Raw genomic sequence first — 6,000 nt, forward strand, 5'->3', positions numbered from 1 at the left:
TAAAAGTAAATGTGGAATAATTTTTTGGAAAATTAAAATACCCTTAGAGAAAAAATACCCTCTTTGTACAAGAATAATTTTTCATATAATATGCTTGTCTTCCAATAGACAACAATTCCTTGGAATTTTTAGGATGTGTAAGAACTCCCCAAACCTTTAAATCATCTTTCGCTCAATAAGTTAATAAAGTATCATAAAGGAAGTATGTTAAAATTTAAGATGAATATAAAATGGAAGATCTTAACTAATGCGTAAAGAATCATAAGAGACTGAAATAAAAAAAATATTTTTAAGAGTTTTGATTATGAAAAGATTGTATATTACCATTCCAAACACATGACACACACACTCAATAAATATATTAGTTAACCATCTAGGTGGTGGTCTAGTGGTAAGAGCTTGGGACTAAGGAGTTTGCTCCCTCTTAGGTTTCAGGTTCAAACCCTATGGCTGCTCATATGATGGCCACTGGAGGCTTACATGGTCGTTAACTTCAGGGCCCGTGAGATTAGTCGAGGTGCGCGCAAGCTGGCCCGGACACCCACGATAATCAAAAAATAAAAAAAAATAAAAAAAATAAAAAAATATTAGTTACCAAATATATTTAAAACAATTAAATATAATAAATTAATTTAATAAAAATGTAGCACATTAATTATATTAATGTTAACCATCAATTTAAATGACCACCCCTACAATATATATATATATATATATATATATATATATATATATATATATATATATATAATGTGCTCTCTCTAATCACCCATTAAATTTGTTTTTATCTATTGAACTTTATTCATGGGATCGTTATATATTTGAAAACAAATTTTCATGATTGGTGATTAATTTAATGGCTCCCGTCCTATTTTTCTTAATAATTGAATAATTTGTTTTTATATCTGACAAAATTCAAAATTATAACACTATGAGATATCAAATGTCTAATAAATTTATATCTAATGGTCACATGCCTTCTTTTTTTCATTAAAAGTTTTACTTTTAACCTTAGCTATAGTAGTTTGGGTATCACAATGCATTGATATAAATAATATTGGTTTATAAACAAATGGTATATAAGAACATGTTATTTGATGTATAATATTATGCAATTCTAAAAAATAATTCATTTCAATAAAAGAATACTCACCACCTTTATCAAATCGTAAAATTTTTATTTTTTTTTCTAATTGATTTTCTACTTCTACTTTAAAAGTTTAAAACTTATCAAAACATTCACTTTTAAAATTAGTCAAATAAACATAACAATATCTTGAAAAGTCATTAATAAACATTATAAAGTATAAATAAAAATTATAAAGTATCTTTTACCTCTACGGATTAAGACATTATTGCTATCATAAATATCACTATGTATTAATTCTAATAAATTTGTTTTCTTTTCTATTGGATTAAAAGTCTTTATAGATATTTAGTTTGTACACAAATTTCACTCTTTTTCTCTTATATGTAACTTGGGAATTAAATTTAAATGCATTATTCTTTTAATAGAGTTAAAGTCAACATGTCTAAGCTTACCATGCCATGAATCACAATATTCAATATTTACAATAGATGAAGCTGAAAAATGCAAAGTAGTATTAGAATAAGATGTTATACTTAATTTATAAAGATCATTCATTAAGTAACATTTTCCAACATAAACTCCAAATCTACTAATAATTATTTTATTATATCCTAAAACAAGAGTAAAATTATTTTATTAGTACACATATAAACATTAGCCCTATAATCCATCCATCAATCATTTGAATTAAAAATCATATTTAACTCACGACTAGAAATAAAGTATCTATAAGTTGAAGAAAAAAAAGCTAACTCTCATAGTTACTATATCATCGGATGATTTAAAAGACTCTTGAGGTCCTAAAGTTTTAGATGTTTGACCAAGTTGATTGTTGTAATTACTAGCAACATGATTGTATTTGTTATAAACCCAAATTTATATGTTAAAACTTTTGTTTTATTAACAACAACAAATAATTTTTTTAGGTTTGATAGATAATAAATTTATGATGTTCATAGAACAATCAAGGGAACAAATCAATATTTTTTTATAGATAAAGTAAGGGAAGTAACATGTTTTTCTCTCTAATATTGTTAGGAAAATTAAAGATATTTGAAAGAATTAGGCAAATAAATTCAACCAAGATTTCCGTTTCCTTTTTCAACATTTAAATTGGCAACTGAAATTAATAATAAAATAAGAATTAAAAGTAATTATGGAAAGAGTAAGGGTTTCGAAGAAGTCTAGAATTGTGGAACATAATAGCATTATTTTTAGAGAGAAAACATCCTTTTTTCCAAGATACAACAACCCGTTAGAATTTTTTGGATGCAACAAAAATTTCCTACACCTTTAAATAACTTTTTTGCTTGCTTGATTAATAATGTGTCAGAAAAAAAGTGCATTAAAATTTAAAAAAAATATAAAAAATAAAGATATTAAGTGTAGTGGTGTATAAGAGACTAAAATAAAAAAAAATACTCTTAAAAATTTTGATAATGAAAAGATTATATATATACTCAATAAATATATCAGCTACCAAATCTATTTTAAATAATTAAATACATAATAATTTAATGTCATTATAAATATCAACACATTAATTATATTAATGATGACCATTTAAATTTTATATGTCACCATTAAAATTTAAACGGAAAAGTCAATAAAAGTTACTAATTACAAGAAAAAAGCTATTATTAACTATAATTTTAAATCAACATTCTAGCAGATAAGGCAGACCATAGTTTACTCGATTCATGGCTTCCTTTCCACATTTACCTCCATTTATCCTTGAGGTCTATTGCTCTGCGGCCATTCATAAAATACATAACTACCATAATGCAAAATGCCCCCCTTCCTTGGAGCTTTTCTGGCATTCGAATATTTTTGCAACCCTTCCTGTAACAGTAAAAGCAATTGCCAGTAAAGTATCGAGGGAAAAAAATACCGAGAAGAAAGCAGGAAACAACCTGTTCTTCCTGAGCCGTCCACGGAAACTTTTTATGCCTCAGTATGTTGAATGAGTGATGTGATGTGAAAGTTGAATGAATAGTCTTTTCTATAATGCACACAGTATCGTAAACACTGATGTGTTAAGTTTATTTGTAATATTATCCAAAATGAACTCGGGGAACAATCATTTCTTTACACTATTACGGTATTACCTCATATTCAAATACATTATATTATACTTTAAAATACATAGAAAAATACTATGCATGTACTATAGATTTAGATTTATTGTACTATGAATCACACTATAGACATGAAATGTTTATACTATGAATGATAGTGTAGAATCACAAGAGTGTTAACTTTATTGTTTTTAGTTAAAAAGTGTTGTTGGGTCTGGTTTGACATGACTCAATAACATTGGATCCTGTTGATTATGAACATAGACTCATTACACTGTAGACTACATTATAGACATGAAGTGTTTGTATTATAGACGACACTGTATCACCATGAGACATTGTCTTTTGTGTGTTTTAGTAAAAAAATAATGCCGAATTTGGTTTGGCAGAACCTAATAGTATTAGATCTAGTCTCCACCAGGACCCAATACTATTGTGTTCATCTTTACAGGCAAAGCTAAAGCTATTTTAGATCTGGTTTAAACCTAAAAATATTTTAGATCTAGTTTAAATGCTAGACCCGAAACACTTAATATGTTGTTTATACTTTTCATATTTATTTATATTTAAAAAATAAATTTATTGACCCACTCTAAAAAAGGGGTAAATATTCTATTAACATTGATTTCTTGTGGTCTTTACACTATTACCTCGTATAAACATTTGCCTACATGTAAATTCTATCCAGCTTTTTTTGGTGCTTTAAAATTCCTAACTTGAACAACCACAATGCTCGAGGTCAGCAAATTATGGTTTACACCATACAAATATAGTATTATAACTAACTCGACTGCTTGTTAGGCTACTCATCAGGATCAATTCTTCTTTTGAAAATTTTTAATCACTACTAAAAAGAGACACTATAGCAATCTGTCATTTCAAATAACAAAAAAAGCTAAAATGAAAAGCAAAGTTATTGTGGTTATAGATATATTAGCTATAGAATAATTATTATTTTATCTTTTTAAAAAACCAATATCCTTAGTGTTAGATATATTTTTATCTTTTCTCATGATTTATTAGTTATTGTTAGATTAATCAGGAATGTGATTATCCTTTTTATTCTTTTAAGTACAATAAATTTAGTAATTTCCCTTTAAAAACAAAATTCTTGAAAATAGCATCGAGAGGCTTTTACATCATTTCACTTTTTAAAAAATAATAAAATGATTTTATTACTTTTAAAGAGAAATTTTTAAAACTTGATTTTAGGGATTTTTCTGTCTTTTCACCCTGATTTTTTTTGTTATAATCAAGTTAATTAATGATAATTTATTCTTTTAAAAATATTACTAAAATGAAAAAGTGGTTGGCACATGTAACCAACGCAGGGGAGACACCTGTGGCCTTCTAGTAGTGCGTGTGGCGCCTCCCAGTAGCCAAAAAACCCTTCCATCGTGTCATTGTAATCATCGTGGCATCTTTTTCTTGATAGAGCGGCGCATGGTGGTATTTGTAAGATAAATTGTCATTGGTAAGGCTTTTCTTTTTCTTTTTCTTTCATTTCTCCTCTCCTTGAAAGTCACGCTAGCCATTATAAATTTCATTGTTATCCTCTTAATTTTATATTTAAACTTAGGTTTTTATTCTTTGGATTTTTAATTCTTTTTTATGGCTTTTTTATAAAAAATTTATTTATTTTGAATTTAATCCTTAAATCTTAATTTGTGATATTTTAATTTTTTTTCAATTTAGTCCTCATTCTTTTGATTTTTTTGTTTGTTAAAGTGATTTTTCTTTTCAATTTTTTTCTCTAATTTATTTTTATTTCAATTTTGATCCTCATTCTTTTAATTGCTATTTTTTTGTTTTGAATCCTTTTGTATAATTGTTCTTTTCTCAAATTCATTCTTCAACATTTGATTGGTTGGAGATTGGACTTTGTGGTTTTTCAATGAATGGTGCTTCTAGTCTAATAACCCGGGTCAAAGATTTGAGAAGATAACATGGGTTGACATCTCTTATTTTTACCTTTTTTTATTTTATCGTTCAATATTAATTTCTTTTTAATATGGGATTTGTGATTTTCTTTGATTTATTTTCAATTTGGTTATCTTGATCTCATAACCCGAGTTGTGAGTTTGACAGATCAAATCAGTTAGCTCACCCCTTACTACAAAGATTACATGTCTGACATGTTAACTTGGGTTCACTCGGACTAATTTTTTATTCTTTTTTTTTTATCTTTTTTATCATTCTATATTTAACTGGCTAAAAATTAAACTACATTGTTTTTTCTCTTTTGAAAAAAGGTTTTTTTTCCTAAGTTATCATGACCGTAATTTTTTAATTTGGTTTATTTATTTTCATTGCCAATTTTTCTTATCATCTAATTAAAATAAAATCAACTTATTTAACTCAATTAAGACTATAACCCGAGTTGTAGATTTTTCTTCTATAAATATTTTTTGTGATAACAAATAAAAATAGATTAGCGGCATAGCGCTGGCCCACATCTACTATATTAATTAATTCTAAATGTTCTTGGGATAGATTTTCTCTATTTGTTTTTATCAATACAATTAATGCCTTATAGGTTCTGAAAATTTGTTTTCTTCATCCTATATACATGAGAATTTCTAAATAGTTCGTATAGATTACAATTTTTTTCATTTTTAGTGATAGAAATATATTTGATCATGAATTTATGAACATTCCCCCTTTATGACCGCAATTGTCACTAGTTGTCATGACTGTGTTGTGTCATTTGAGCGAGATGACACATCCATGTTGAGGGGTGATTAGTATGATCGGTTAAATAAGCATAAAAGGTAATTACAGTCTTTTTTACTAGATAGATCAATAGCATAACGGTCAATCTGTCTGCTTATC

The sequence above is a fragment of the Populus nigra genome, chromosome 17, assembly GCF_951802175.1.
Source record: "Populus nigra chromosome 17, ddPopNigr1.1, whole genome shotgun sequence".
Taxonomy (NCBI): Eukaryota; Viridiplantae; Streptophyta; class Magnoliopsida; order Malpighiales; family Salicaceae; genus Populus; species Populus nigra.